This window comes from Rhinatrema bivittatum, chromosome 3 (assembly GCF_901001135.1).
Source record: "Rhinatrema bivittatum chromosome 3, aRhiBiv1.1, whole genome shotgun sequence".
In the NCBI taxonomy this organism is placed as follows: Eukaryota; Metazoa; Chordata; class Amphibia; order Gymnophiona; family Rhinatrematidae; genus Rhinatrema; species Rhinatrema bivittatum.
In genome coordinates this window covers 26,476,202-26,492,058 of record NC_042617.1, presented here as the reverse complement: position 1 = coordinate 26,492,058, position 15,857 = coordinate 26,476,202, and the positions used below count along the sequence as shown (strand labels likewise).

Here is a 15,857-nt window from a genome sequence, read left to right as displayed (position 1 = left end):
CTAATTAAGCTAGATATTTCACTTAGATGCAGTTCCAACACTGCTCTCTACATTAATGGTGGGGGTGGAAGAGAAATAGAACCAAAAGGTTACTAAGAGCCACGAGTAACAGATAAGTATGAGAAAAAAAAAGTGCGAAGCTTGCTGGGCAGACTGGATGGGCCATTTGGTGGTCTTCTGCCGTCATTTCTATGTTTCTATGTAAGTTTATCTCAGAATGACTTTCAAGATTGAGGGAACATTAATATGATTGAGTTGCAGCGAGAGATGGGCTGTATATCTGGAGCTGGTGATTTAGTAATTGGAGAACATGAGAACTTGGACGTCTGTAACAGCAGTTATTCAACCTGTTCCTGAGCCTGTGATACTTAATTTAGTAGTGGAAGAACCACTATTGAACACATTGGAAGAACCTATGGAGGTCTCACTTAGAGACATTTGGAGAGAGGTTACCAGAATTGATAATGCATTGACTAGTTCTATAAAACAGTTATCTATATATTCAGAGAGAGCATCTCGTAACTTGTTGGAATTAGAAAATAGATCTTCTGAAGTGGAAACTGAGGTTAAGACACAGTCTGGTGTTATTGCCAGCCTTCAATTAACCTCAGTTCCAGCAATTAAAGATAGTTTGATAATACATCAAAAATATGAAGTTTGAGAGAATTATTTACGATCTAAGAACTTACGATTGTTGAATTTTCCTATAACTGGCTTCCTATCTGGATTTGAGTTATTTAAAAAAAATATGCAATAGAGAATTTGCAATTTTCAAGTGAAAGGGGGTTTCTGATATCTGTTTCATATTATTTGCCTCGTAAGAAAAGAATGGTAAATGAGGAGGAGGGAGCTATCAATGTTTTAACATCCATCAGTAGTCCCAATATCTCCTCTTATTTGGTTGCTGATGAAAATCAAACTCGAGCCACATTTGTGGTTACTTTTGTACTAAGATTCAGACAAAGATTTGTTTTTTCCGACAATTCTTTAAGTTTAAAGGATTAAATTGTTGTGGTCAGAAGATCCAGATATTTCAAGAGAATTAAGACGGAAAAATTTTATTTTGTTGCGATCTAGGGTATTGGATGTTGGGGCAACTTTTTACTTGAAATTTCCCTGCAAATGTGTTCTATCTTTGCAGGGTAACACTTTAGTTTTCTTGGAACCTGCAGATCTTGAAAGGTTTCTTAATGACAAAAAGAAGAACCCAGTGTGAAAGAAAATGACTGGGAGTTCCGATACAGTACATTTATTTTTTTTTTATTGTGTATTTCTTAATTTGTTTCCTTTGTCCGTCCCCCCCCCCCCCCCCCCCCGTAAATGTGGACTTTAAAGTTTGTTTACATTTAAATGTCTTCTGTTATGATGTTTGCCTATGACATACTATTCCTGTCTTATCATTGTGAAATGTAATGATTTGAAAAGTAATAAAGTGTGAATTACAAAAAAAAAAAAAGTTACCCTTCATAGTACCTAAAAAAAATGCAAGAAGACAAGAACACTAGTGTAACGCTTGTTGGAGAAGTGGACCCCTAGTGCTGAGGAGTGATTGACGCTGCCTAGTGAACAAGCCCACTAGGCCCACCCCCGTCAGCTGGGGGAGAAATCTTGTGCTGGGACTGACTGGATCTTCGCCTATCCCGGTCCCGTTCCCTGCAGGTTGAGCCCTTGGGTTCCAAAGGTGCTGCAGGACTTAGGTGGGTCCCCAGGGATATCCAAGAGAAGAGTCCAGACAAGCGTGGATCGAGGCAGGTGGCAGACAGCAGAACAGGTAACAAGCTGTGATAAATTTAGCTCCTTACACCGCACTTTTAGTAATTGGTAAATGAGGTAATTAGTAGTAAGGTGCAGGGTCAAAAAAATCCATTTTGGTTCATTAGTTTGTGTTGTAGGTCACAGTCATTCATCAGGTTGGTTTGAAGTGAAAAAAATATGCTTTTTCTCTGTTAGTTAATTTTTTTTTAATTTTACACTGAAGTCAATCCGAGAAGGCTGCTCTTACATTTTTGTGGCCCACGGGATGGTTCCGGGGCTGCAACACTCACCTAGACACGGGGGGGCCTCTCCTCCCAGCAGAGATGCCGCAAGGAATAAATGCTGTGGAGCGTGACATGCCATGCCTGGACACCACCACCCTGCTCGGCCTCCTCCAGGCCCTCCTGTAGACGCGGACGCACAGTACACTCAAACACTTAAAGGGCCCGCAGTGGGAAAGGCTCGTGGCTTGATGATGTCACATGCCGGGGCCTATTTTGAGGACTCCTGACCCACAGTTCCCTGACTCAGCAACAGGTCTCCTGATGTCCTTTGCCCGTCGGTGCATGATACCTTGTCCTATAGTTCTTGTCTGGCTCCATGTCCTTGTGTCCTCTTTCAGTCCTGTTTCCGTTTCCTACATTTTTCTTGTTTTCCTGCCTTGCCCCCTCCTTGCACTTGTCCATCTTGTCTTGTCCTACCTCGGCTTGATTTTCCTGGATCCTGACCTTGGTTCTGGACTCTGATCATTCTCATTTGTCTTCCGGACCTGACCCTTTCTTTGGAACAGACCTCTCCTTGTCTGCTGCCTTGCCCTTGTGCCTAGGCCTGGGACTTAGTGACAGGCTATGTTGAGGTCTGGTCCTGCTGGAGGCTCTTTTTTCTTTTTTTTTTTGTACAAACAAAAAATGGCCCATTCGTTGCATTTTGTCCATTCGTTTAAAACAAACTCACATCCCTAGTCATTAGAATATTGCATGCATTTCCATAGTAAATATTTACCACACCCACATTTGTGTTAATCTACATGAGTCTAGTCCTGCTTTATAGGCTTAGTACTTTACTTATTTGGCGACCCACACGGTAAACATGTTTTCCTGTGCACAGTAAATATAAGCACATGTTATTTCAATATGACCCTACATATTAGCTTTCCTTTCAGAAAACATTTGACTGGAGCTAGTTTCTTAAAAACAAAAAATGTCACTCAAAACTGATTACTGGTGTAACTGAAAATGAATTTCCTTCCAGGTGAGGTTTGTTGGTAGAACTGGAGGTGCTTCTGATAGAGGCATTCTCTTATTTAGAATGTCGCAGCTTCTCTTATTTAGAATGTCGCAGCTTTCCCTCTTCCTTTTGTACAAGGAAAGATTTCTGTTTTTGTGCCACCTGTTATCAGCAGCGCTCGTCATTAGCTGCTCTCACCAGTTCTGCTGACCTATCCAATACAGTGCGTTCCAGGAGGAGAAGATAATTTAGCACAGGTTAGGTGAGGCCATCCGGCAAGGATTGCTGCCGCTTCCCAGGCAATCTGGTGTGCCCCCTTCACTTGGCTTGTTTCATGGATCTCTGTCAGTCGCTGTAATTCTGGCCTCCTCTCAGCTTCTGTTTTACACTTAACAAGTCAAGTCCTCCGAGAGTTGCCTTCTCTGGCAGCGGAGAGCTAACGAGAGAGAACTGCACTCCTCTAAGAGCCTGGACTAGCATGAAGGCTCTGATCTGAGAGGCGAACAACAACCATCACTAGCAGGGCGCCGTCATGCACCCCCCATCTCCCAACGTAATTATTGGCAGCAGCTCCAGCAGAGTGCTCTTGTCTGCCGGCGCCAGTGGCTCGAGCACAGTGATCCCCTCCCTGACCATGTCGGCCGTGGCACATCGCCCCTCTGGGCCTCATGTGCTGCCCCCAAAGTTTGGATGCTCCAGGCGACCGCCCGGTTTCCCTGATTGAATATATGTCTCAGTTAATGCTTGCTAAATAACATTTTTCAGGAAACGTGTTTGCTTAACACATGGAAAGAACGCAAATCCAGAAAAGGGAAGTCTGGCTCGCAATACTTGCTGTTTCATTTTTTGCTTATAGAGGGGGGCAACCTTTCAACTGCCTGCACTGGGCCCAAACCCATGGGCACTTTTTACCTGCAGACTTTGCACCCGTTTTCAAAGTGAAGGCCTGCTTTGAAACTTGGACTTTGTTTTTTCCCTGCAGGTATTTTTCTTTCCCGGAAAATAAAGCACATCGTTTTCAAAATGTCGCCCGCGTATAAACATTTGCCCCCCCCCCCCCCCCCCCGCTGATCTAAACGTGCGCTAGCAACGCCTTTTCTGAATGTGGCTAAAAAGTGGGAACCTCGTGCAACAGCAACGTGTGGAGCTTTAGACATGTTCGGGGAGGTGCACTTCTCAGACGACGAATCGACGGAGGTAAAATGCTGCTTCTTACCTGCAGAGATCACTTTGAAAATTGCTCTTCGAGGGCCTGATTTTCAAAGCTCCGCTCATAGAACCCGGTTTTCTGCCTGTAAATGTCTGTCTGGCATTAGCCCCAGCTCAGTGTGTGTGTAAAAGTGCCTGCATAACCCCGTTTCGTGCATCCTTTTACGTAAATCACAGAGAAATGTTCCTGGAAGGATGGAGCTGAGATTTAACTGCACACTTTCTGGTATTAAAAGGTATCAGGTGACTTTTCAAAGGCGCTATGCATATAAATTTAACATACTGTCGTAGCTATTTTCAAAAGCCCATTTACACGGGTAAAGTGCATTTACATGTGTAAAACCCAGTTTTAAGTGTGTAAATGCTTCTGAAAATCAGGCTGTCAGCATGTAAATTTACATTGCACAAGTTACAGCTTCCAAAGAGCAGATGTAATTTTGTGTGATGTAAAGTGTGTGTACCTGAGTATTTTCAGGGCTCCCTCCAGCCTAGGTCTGTCCTTTTATTTTCTAGGTCGCTTGCCCTAGGAAAGATCTTGCTTTGTAACTCAGGGCATACAATGTATGCTCGATGTTTTATGTTTCACTTGTCATCTGCCTAGAGCGACAAAGTTGCATGGCTTGTAATATAGATAAAGCAAACGCAAACAAAACCACTCCTAATTTCAACCAAGAGAACTGGCTGACAACCCTTTCCCTCTCTAACCGGCAAGCCCAGCTACCCTCGGGGCCTGCCTGTGCCGGCAGTTTAACAATATCCCTACGGAGCTCTTCCTCCAGCCCTGTGAATGTCACCATCTCCTTCTAAATCCTCCTCCTCGCACAGTTCAGCTGGCAGGGACTCCCGTTCCATTTGCCAGCTTTTCTCTGCCACTCCTTTTCTCTCATCGGGAGATGTGGTCTACACGCCAGGTACACGGTCTACTCTTTCCAGAGTAAGTTGCAGCTTTCCACGCGGCCTGGTGGCTTTCTTTAGCTCTACCTGCAGGATGTATAGACCCCGTAAACAGCACTTCTTTTAAAACTCACTTGCATGTATAATAGTACGGTGAAAGGCGTAGAAAGAAAACCAGGGAGGATAACTTTCAAACAAATCCGTGCAACTCCATAGACAGGCATACATGGCCGCGTGGAGATCTGCAGCATTTCATAACCTGAGCGTTATCAGGTGCACACAGATTTTAAAGAACGTGTACGTCCACCCCCTCCAACCTACAAACTTATGTTTGGTTCCGCGCGAATACCTGCAACGAGTTGAAGGTGCATGCCTTCTCTACCTATTTTATAAACATAAGCGCATATATTCTACACGCGATAAAATATATAACTTGCTCACGTAAAATCCTGATTTACATGCGGAAGTTGGTATATTTTAAAACATGGGTGCATAACTGAAATCACCAGTTTGCTGATATCGGCAAAATTGAGCGTCCGGTTTTCGGCCCGACAGCCGCCGGCCCAATTTAAATTTTTTTTTTTACTTTTTACAACCTTCGGGACCTCCGACTTAATATCGCTATGATATTAAGTAGGAGGGTGCACAGAAAAGCAGTTTTTACTGCTTTTCTGTGCACTTTCCCGGTGCCTTTGGGTAGGCGCTAATTTCTGAAAGTAAAATGTGCGGCTTGGCTGCACATTTTACTTACTGTATCCCGCGGGCATACCTAATATGTTGAGGGCGCTATTAGGTGCCGCGGGTTGGACGCGCGTTTTCCTCCCCTTACTGAATAGGGGGTTAAGGGAAAACGCGCATCCAAGGGCAGATTAACAGTGCGCTCCGTTGGAGCGCACTGTACTGTATCGGCCTGTTGGATATTTTAAGTCAGGCAGTCAATGCCCTTTGAAAACTGACACCTTTACTGCTTATGGTACTTTCATGACGGGATTTCAATCTGCAACTATGCACATCTCCTAGAAGTAGAAAGTTACACGCCACACACCTTCAGGTTACATACGAACGTACTGAGTTAAAAACAGTACAGATTTTCACTAAGCAGAGCATGATAAAAAAAAAAAAAAGGCTCCGTGAGTACAGCAGCCATTGCTCGGGCTGTGACCTAAATGCTTTCTATACTTTCATTTCTCTGGATAACATTGCCTACATACTGCATCTTCTCTGCTCTACAAATTGGAAAGTAATTGATTCTAAGGCAGAGGAGACAACGTGCTGCCTCCTTGTTTTCCCAGTATTGGCGAGCACAGGTAGCTTTATCTTCCGCCTGAAGTGAAACTTGAGCTGGTTTCATCCCTCCTACATGGCATGATCCTACCCACTTCAGATGCTATGCAGCGGCGTAGGCAGCTGGTGCTTCAGCCTGATTCTTCTCAAGAGGAGATCTTACTTATTTTCATCAAGAAACTCAAAGGCTGGATCACTTCACAAGTCCCAAAATGTCTGTTTCAGATTGCCTTGATGGGAACTGTCCGTGGATTCACAACTAAATAGGGATGTAACCAGGCCAGGTTGCTGGTTGGGGGAAGTGCCTCCATTGGAAATGAAACGGACATTTTTTAACAAAAGACAAAATCATGAAAAGAAAAAGGAAACGTAAACAGAAGAAAAGAAAAACGAATGAAACTGCATTCATTTTTATGTTCGTTTCATTTTAAAATACGATCACCCACGCTGCAAGAAAAAAACAAAACTGCGAATCCCTCCTGGGCTCTCCCTCAATGCCACCGCCGAGCCTCCCTGGATCCCGCTTACCCCAAACATTTGTCCTTCACAGGGCAGAAATGATCCCTGGTCACTCCTGCCCTGCCGGTGTCATTGCAGTAAACAGCACTAGCAGCCTGAGGGTGTCCCCATTTATCAATAACTTCTGTACAAGGAAACGGCACCAGCCATTCAGCCAGAGCAGCCATTTTCTCCTCCTGAAGAAATTGTTAAAGGCACCAGCCTCGGCCTGCCGGTGTTATTTATTTATTTACAGGGTATTTTTACAAAATTAAAAGCATTCACAGCATGTACAACATACAAAATAACAGTTATACATTAAAAAAATCCCCGATATTTATACTGAATATAGCTGGCTTTCTTAAAGTTTTTTACCACTTACGTATAGCTGGCTAACTTTAGGACAGCCCTACAATGCGACCAGCGGAGCAGGAGTGGCAAGGGATGAGCTTTGCCCTGTGAGGAAAGAGGACTTAAGCTAAGCAGATCCGGCGAAGTTGGGAGGATCGAGGGAGGGCCTGGGAGCGTTTTCTATATATATTTTTTTCTTTGCAGCGTGGGTGACTCAAAATTATTTTTTATTTTTTTCTGTTTCTTTTTTACATTTTTTTTTTTTGTTTAAATAAACCGGGGGGTCCCCAAACTATGGCCCAAGGGAATGTGGCCCTTGGCTAAATTTCATCTGGCCCCTGGCAACAATGGCAGAAAGAGCCAACAACAAAAGGAGTTTGATCGAGCCTGCGGTGGCAGCAGTGCAAGCTCCTCAGACACTTGGGAGTCAGAAGGGCAAGTGACAGCACATCTAGAGTTGGCGTGGGCAAGGCATGCTGGTGCTCAGCTACCTCCGACTGACTGCGTTACACCTCACCGGTGTTTGTGCTCGTCCTGCCTGTGGAGCCACTTGGGCCAAAGAGAGGGAAAGAGGTTGTGATGTTGGCTACTGCAGAGGGCACTGTATAGGCCACAGGAAGGAAGACACCGGTGGTACCGAGCTATGGGCTCTGCGGGGTTTCCAAGGAAAGCCGGGTAAAGATCTCGGTTCATCAAGCTCCCAACCATGCCACGATGACTTCTGAGTTGTAGGGGGAGGGAGTGTGGACGTCGCTTCCTAAGGATGCAGACCACGGAGGCCCAGATTAGAGAAATCCACATAGAAACACAGAAACGGAGAAAAGGACGGGAGAAAAGGATCAAAAACGGTCCACCCAGTCTGCCCAGCAAGCCCACAGCAGGACCTGCCGTGCCATACAGGTCATCCCCCCCCCCCCCCCCCACCCACTCAAAGCCAGGGCCCGTGTTGGTTGCCGTGTGAGCCCAGCTCCCCGCCGCCTCCTGCCGCCGAAGCAGAGGGCAACGCTGGAGCTGCATCAAAAGTAGTCAGGGCTCGTGTTGGTTGAGGTCTGAGCCCAGCTCCCCGTCGCCTCCTGCCGCTGAAGCAGAGGGCAACGCTGGAGCTGCACAAAAAGCACCAGGCCCATTGGCCAAGGGCAGCAACAGTCGCACCAGCAAGCCAGCCCCGTGCCCGTTTGTTTTCCCAGATCGCAAAATCCAGTGTCCTTGTTGGTTGCTGTCTGAATCTAATTCCCCTCCGCCTCTTTTCCCCCTGCCGTTAAAGCAGAGAGCACTGATGGGAGTTGCAGGGACAGTGTGAAGGGCAGCAACCGCCACACCAGCAAGTTACCCCCATGCACACTTTTCTTCATTTGTTATAAGCCAGATACCAAAGTCTGAGGGCCTCTCTCCTTGGACTACATCTCCAGAGAAAGTTGGTCTGCTCGTACCGTGAATCCGCCATGAGGGGGAGCGACAGCAGGGAAAATGGAGAAGGAGATGGGAGAAAGAGAGCAAGAATGGAAGGGGCGGGACTGAGACAGAGTGCTCTGCACACAAACATCCCCATCCCACGATCCATCTACCCCTCGTTGCCCCCCCTACTTCCTTAGGTAAGGGGCAACTTCCTCCCCTGCCCTCCTCCCAGCTGAGTAAACTGTGAGGAGGACCTGCCCACCCATGATTTGAAATATTTTATGTGGCCCCTTCCCTTGAAAAGTCTGGGGACCCCCTGACGTGCACGAAAAGAAACAAGAACAAAACAATTACATGGAAAAATTGTGTGCGTGTATGGTTTCTGTGCGCTCGCGCCCACCCTTATTACTTGTGCATTCTTTGTAAACCCATAGCTTGAGCGGCTCTGTTTAAAGCTGGAAAAGCTTGGTGGGGGGAGGGGCAGCAAAGGTGGCCTTCATTACATGTACAACAACTGTCACGCTCCTTACCCCCCCCCCCCCCCAGGGGGATCGCCATAATCCAACTGAAAGATCCTTCCAAAAAAAAATGAAGACGAGAAGAAAAGATCCCCAAAACAAAACAGAGAAGAAAGGAAAAGAAACGGGGGGGGGGGGGGGGAACCTGGGAGAGGGGGTTCAGGGGTTGCTCCAACTAAGCCAGGATGTGATCTCAAGACTACTAGAGGGTGCTTAGCTCTTCAGACACTGATCTGAGTAAGGGAACGTAGACTCTGGAGAGTTCGATGTGAATAGCAGGGTAGGCAGTGTGTGCAGCCTTCTCTCCCATTCACTCTGCCCGGCTCCTCGGTCTCCTAGGCTCCTGCGTTTTGGTGGAGATTTTAAACATTTTGGGCATCTGAAGTACTACTTTTCTATCTTCCTCTTCCTCCCTCCCCTCCTGCCACCTGTCTTTGCCTGCATCCCTCCCTTTCTGCCCTGCCTGCCGCTTAACCTCACTGCCCCTCACAGCTGAGAAGGGAAATTTCAATGCTGCAGTAATTACGGGGGGGGGGGGGGGGGAGAGATTCTGCCCGGTCTGTAAAAACTCCAGACCTTCTCCACTTTTGTCAAAATAAACTCTGCCACTCTTAAGATTAGCACTCTCAAGATGCTAATGCTCCAGCATCGGGTGTATAAAAGGGTTCAAGCCTCCTTATCTCCTGCATTAGCAGGCTCGTGCAGTCATCAAGTGGTCAAGCTGATCACTTCATCTTTCACCGGGGCTTTCTCTGCTTTTACTACTGTTATCTTGCAGCTTTGTTTGACAGATGGTGACGACTATTGGTGTTTCCAGTGACCTCTCTTAGGAGGCCTATCAGAAGCGCCCTGCTCCCACCTTTGGGGTGTTAAGTACCAAAACACGCTTTGTGTCGCTTACCCAGGGATACAAGAACACTTAGATTTTGTAGAAAGTATAATTTTTTATTGAGCAATATAAGTATTCTTGGGAGGTGCTGGATGCCATTTCTCTGACAAACTGACCACCAGCATCTCGCTTGTATACATGAACTGATCCTTCTTTTATAGGTAAAATACAATACAGTACTAGGACAGAAATTCTGAAAGTGCGTGACTACCTGGAGAATCATTTACATAGATTGTCATGTCAACAGCATGATAGATTATCCCTAAACTACCCTGATTATTTCTCCAAGGTGGGGCCCATTTACCATCACTCTATAGATAGTCCTTTGTTCTGTTAAAATCTTGCTGGTCAGGGCAATTATCACATCTTAGGCTGTGTTTACAGATGCCCTTGTTAATGGTGCCCCTGTAGTGACAGTCTAGCTTGAGGTTCCAACCGTTGCTTTCTGCTTTTGTGTAGGGATGTGCAGAGGGACACCATACATTGCATTCGGGATTCGTATTCGTCGGGGGCAGATACATTGCATTCATCAAGGAGGGCCCCCCCCGATATGTACATGCGTTAATTCTCAAGACTTGCCCCCACCCCCTCCTCCTTTTCCCCCGCAGCTTGACCCCACCTCTTCTCTTTTTGCAGCCCCTGTTACCTGCAGCTCTCTTTCTTTCTCCTCTACCTGGGGTTAACCCCCCCCCCCCTCAACCCCATGAGTTGCTTCTTCCTCCTCCACTCTACTTCTACCCACAAGGCATCCCTTCTTTTCTGGTCCATGCAGGGCTGACACTGCACATCCCTCTTTTTATGGTCCTCATGCAGACAACTCTATCATGACTCTCCTCTTCGGCCTACACACACACACACACACACACACACACTCTGGGTCTATTCTGAGCTCAATGAAGGATTGAGGCTGATGGCAAATTCTGCGCAATAGATATAAAATTAAGAGGCATTCTGCACAGATTCTGCATTGTGCTGTTGCACAGAATTTCAGCAGGAGTAACACAGAGCACATTGGAGGCAATAATCAAATTGGCCTCATTTCTGAAAATGCCGTGAGTATTTTTTATCCACAGGGTTTGCCAGGTGGTTTTCTTTTGCTTATTGCTGCATGGAAAAAGTACTTGCACAAATTTGCGCCTGATTTTTGCTCAAGTACTTTTTCAAGGCAAAGCTACATAAATAGCTTTGATTATATAAAACCACACATGTAGCTGCCTCCCTCAACCTATCCCTGCACCCGGCAATGCCTCCAAAAGCTCATGGGTAAAATTCCACCCATTGTTGACAGATACACATTCTTTTATCCATGTAGATGGTGAGTAATAATCAAAAAGTCCAATGTTAAAGTTCTTATATTTAATATATTTACCCCTGTTAAAGTCCTGTGTTTCATGTAATGCGTTGTTATCAATGTAAACCAGAGTGAAGGCCAACACTAATACTTCGGTATAGAAAAACAAATAAATAAAATAAAATAGATAAAAATCCCATTTCTGTGGCTAAACCAGCATTATACCCACGGAAAGGGATTTCATTGTTGCCCTCAGCATGTTGACGGTATACTTGTTTGGCATGCAGAAGCTCATTTTTCTCTAGTAAAACTTTAGATTGCATATATTATATAATATTTTGCAAAATGTTTGGAACTCTGCCTGAAAACTGTTTTTGATGTTCAGATTCTCCACATGACTAATGCAGAGAAAATGGAGTAGTAATTTTTTTTTTTTTTTACTGTCTAAAGATGTCAGTTTCATTGGCTAATGTAAAATCCTTTTATTTTTACAAGAATTACAGCACAGAGCAGTCCTATATAATTTGCACCTTATGTATTTTTTTTTTTTTACTATTAGAAATGCTGCTGAAATAATAATTTGCATGCAATAGGTATTTTTCAACCAAATGGGATCCCATCTTGTTTTAGATTCTTCATCACTCCAATAGCAAATGTACAATCTTCTCTGCTGGCAGTGGCCATGTACTTTGGTTTGCAGTGCCCTGCACATTAGTTTTCTGAAAAAGAAAGCATCTTTTTTCAAAAATATTACTAAACAGTTAAGTGCAGTTGAGCAGATTGTAGTATACCACCATACTGTATTCAGAGTACAAAAGATATCTTTCTTTTCAGGTCTTTTATTGCTGTGGCTCAATAGTTTCTTCTTGGTCTCTTGAGCTTCCAGCTCAGTTAAAACCAATTTCTTCTAGGTAATGGTGCCATAAGTCTTCATTAGTAATGATCGGGGTTCTCCATTGACAAGCTGGGCTGACTTGACTGATGGCATCTGACAGCACTGAATGGACCCATCTCTCTAGCTTAGTTTGAGGAGGAAGCATGGGACACTACCATCTGGAGCTTGCTATATGAGTATTCCCATCCAAGATGACCGAGGTCCCCAGTCTGATTGGCTTCATCTTCAGTGGGGTCGTGGGTTAGTGTCCCTTCAATTCTTGGTTCTGAGGAAAGGTCTACAGGGATTCCATCAGATTCTTTACTTTACTTACCTACTGGAGAATCATTTTCCACGAGAAGGCTTCTCATACTCTAAATTCCTGGACAAGGTGAGCAAGGTGATAGGAGTCAACATCTGCAAGGACAAAGATCCTTGTATTGAGGTCTTCGAGATACTGTGGATTCAGAAAATGCTAGCTGAACCTGCAACAATCCCGATTCATTCATTCTGTGGGATTTACAAACAAGAATGTGGGAGAGTAAGGACATGCATTCGGCAGAAATGAAATAGGACTCAAGACAAAATTTCCTATTTTGTTTCAGAGTCTTTTCAAAATGAAATAATTTAAATTCTGACAAACATTTGTTGGAATTTTGTGCCGTTTGAAAATCGGGAAAAAAAGTCAATATTTGGGCTTTGGCCTAGGTCCAAAGCCAAGGTCTCTCACTGGGAACAGGCTGAAATCCAAAGCAGAGGCCCTGGCCTACAATGACCCTAGTGCCTCGCCTAGCCCTAGACCCAATACCAAGATGTAGCTTAGGCTTAGGCCGCAGCCGACAGAGAAGCCATGGCTTATGCATGAGCACGATGCCAGGGTCTCAGCCTAGGCCCTGGCCTGATGCCACGGCTTCAGCCCAGACCCAAGCAAAGGCCTAGGCCGAGGAAAGTTTTCAACTCCCACTTACCTTATCCGACAGGAATCTGATGCCGTGTCCAGACCCAGGCCAGGGCCTGTTCCCAGGCTTGATGGTTGAGACCAGACCCGACAACAAGGCATGGTCTTGATGCCTGGGTCTCGGCCTAATCTAGGGCTGGGGTCTGGTCCAGAGGCCAGGCCCGAAGCCTAGGCCTCAGCCCAGGGTCAGTCCCAGGCCCAGCCACTGCAGCCCAGTCCTCATGGGTCCTCTTCATCTTCCTTCTTCAAATGACGGCGTCTGCTGTGGATGCGCTGGAGTAAATTAACTCCAGTGCATTCTCATCAATGGAGGATGTCATTTTTTTGATCGGCAGTTTGCTGTTCAGTCATAAAACAAAGTGGCACTCTGCTGAGGAGGATGCGTCAGAATTAATTTACTCTGGTTACTCCCCAGTGGATGCTGCCATTTGAAGAAAGAAGATGAAGAGGACCTTCAAGGCCTGGGCTGAGGCTCAGGTGGGACCCAGCCTCCAGGCCAGGCCCAGGCTTAGGGAATGGTCTCTAGTCTGGGCCCCGGCATCAGACCTGGAACTGAGCCTTGGCCTAGGCCTCAGCATCGGGACCAGGTCTCCAAGCTTGGGCCCCTAGGTCAATGTCGTGGTGACCTACCATGGCCTATGACTACGCAAAGCCTGGCCCCAGCTTTTTTTCAGGTGGAAGGGATGGGGATTGATTATTGGAGGCCTCAGAAGGCCCCGTTTCTTTTTTTTTTTTTCCATTAAAAAAATATTTTTTAAACCAAATAAAATAAACATTAAATGAAATGAAATTCATGGGGATCTTCCCCCCCCCCCCCCCCCAAAAAAAAAAAAAAACAAAAAAACCTGAAATGAAATCTTTACTCCTCAAACCCCTATGGGAAAGTCCAGCCTCCTGTCCCCTAGTAGTCAGGAAATTGGATCTTAAATACAGAGTGCAACAGGTTCCAGGATTTGAGGTAGGTCACCTACCATACCAGTAAGTAATAGCAGAGTCAGCCCTAAAACAGACTAAATATACTAGAATCTTCTCCAGGACCCCTCCGGGTAAGGATCCTAGGTTGTTGGACTGTTTTGGGAAGAAGGTCTTCCAGAGCTCGATTCTCAATGCCTATATTGTGGTCCACTGATTTTATATGGTACAATGCTTACAGAACTGTGTCAACAAGCTGAAGCCTCTAATAGTAGGGATGTGCATTTGTTTGAAACAAATGAGTAAAATATAACAAATGAGCCATATTTGTTTCATTCATAATCCACTGAATGAATGGAGGGGTCCCACAAATGAAAGAAAGAAACTTCATCTCATTCGTTTGTTTCCCATTCATTTTTATGGCCCACTGAAGTCTATAGCTTTGTACTGCTGAGAAAAAAAACAACTGGTAACTATAGCAACCTTTCTTGCCTGTGTGACTTCACCATCTTGTCAGAGCCAAGGCGTGACACTTTGGCAAAGAGACTAGCCAGAGGATAAATCACGGTGCAGCATCTTTTTAAATAGCCTATAACTGCTATCTGGATCGAGTAATTTTGAAGTCCTCCCACTTTAAAGTCTGAGCACGTGCTGGCAGTTGTAGTTCTTCTCTAGCTCTTTACAGAGAAGGCCATGCTACTAGAAGATCTCACAGAGTTTTAAGAAAACTTACAAATTTTGGGATTTGGCACTGGTAAAGGGCTGCTTCTGCTCTTCTCTGTGCTGCAATCATCTCACACACTCACTGTGCAGGAAACAATGACAGTGCATTGCTACCAATTTTGCTTTTTCCCTTCTCTGGGGGAGGGTCAGGATAGAAGAAAGTGTGGAGATTGCAATTACATCAGTACTGTGATTCTTTTGTCTATGTCTGGACAACAGTGAGGTGAGCAGTACACACTCAGAGACTGAAAAGAAGAATCTTACGAGGCTGCCAGTCTTTTATATCTATTAGTATTTAACACTTTTTTTTGTGTTTGGAGTCAATTAGCACTAGTGCACATACCACAGCACACATACATGGTTTGGGCCAGAGTTTAGTAGCTACGCGCAGGCGTAGATTTGTGCACGCACAAATAACATGCACAGCCGCGTGCATGTTATAAAATCCGGGGTCAGCTCGCACAAGGGGATGCACACTTGTGCACTTTGCACGTGCCAAGCCCTAGGGGAGCCCCGATGGCTTTTCCTGTTCCTTCCGAGGCCGCTCCGAAATTGGAGTGGCCTCGGAGGGAACTTTCCTTCCGCCCCCCCCCCCCCCACCTTCCCCTCCCCTACCTTTGTTTTGTTATTTACGCCTGCCTCTGGGCAGGCGTAGGTTGCGTGCATCGGCCAAGTGCCGGCGCATGATCCCCGGGCCCAGCGGCAGCGGAGAGCCCTCCGGCCACATCCACGCCCCGCCCCTGGACCGTCCTGCCCGCCCCCACCCATTTTTTCAAGCCCCAGGACTTACACGCATCCCGGGGCTTGCGCGCATCACCGGGCCTATGCAAAATAGGCTCGGCGCACGTAAACCCCCCCTACGCACGTAAATCCACCTGGATTTATGCGCGTAGGCTTTGAAAATCTGCCCCTATATATATGTCTGTGTCTGTGTTTGTGTGACAGACATAAGAATATAAGAACATAAGATTGATCATACTGTGTAAGACCAAAGATCCATTAAGTCCAATATCCTGTTTCCAACAATGGCCAATAAAGGTCACAAGTACCTGGTAGGATCCCAAAAGTTCAATAGATTC

General features: G+C 45.7%; 1 protein-coding gene and 1 long non-coding RNA gene across 2 annotated transcripts in view; one reads left to right on the top strand and one right to left on the bottom strand.

Moving 5' to 3' along the window:
• The window catches only part of LOC115088476 (ALK tyrosine kinase receptor-like), an 837,313-nt gene that overhangs the window by 131,162 nt on the left and 690,294 nt on the right, over positions 1-15,857 (top strand). The window lies entirely within an intron of this gene.
• LOC115086731 lies at positions 11,820-12,679 on the bottom strand. The gene is made up of 2 exons (XR_003855321.1): positions 12,520-12,679; positions 11,820-12,030 (listed from the first exon to the last, which is right to left on the bottom strand). It is a non-coding gene; the product is annotated as an uncharacterized LOC115086731 (long non-coding RNA).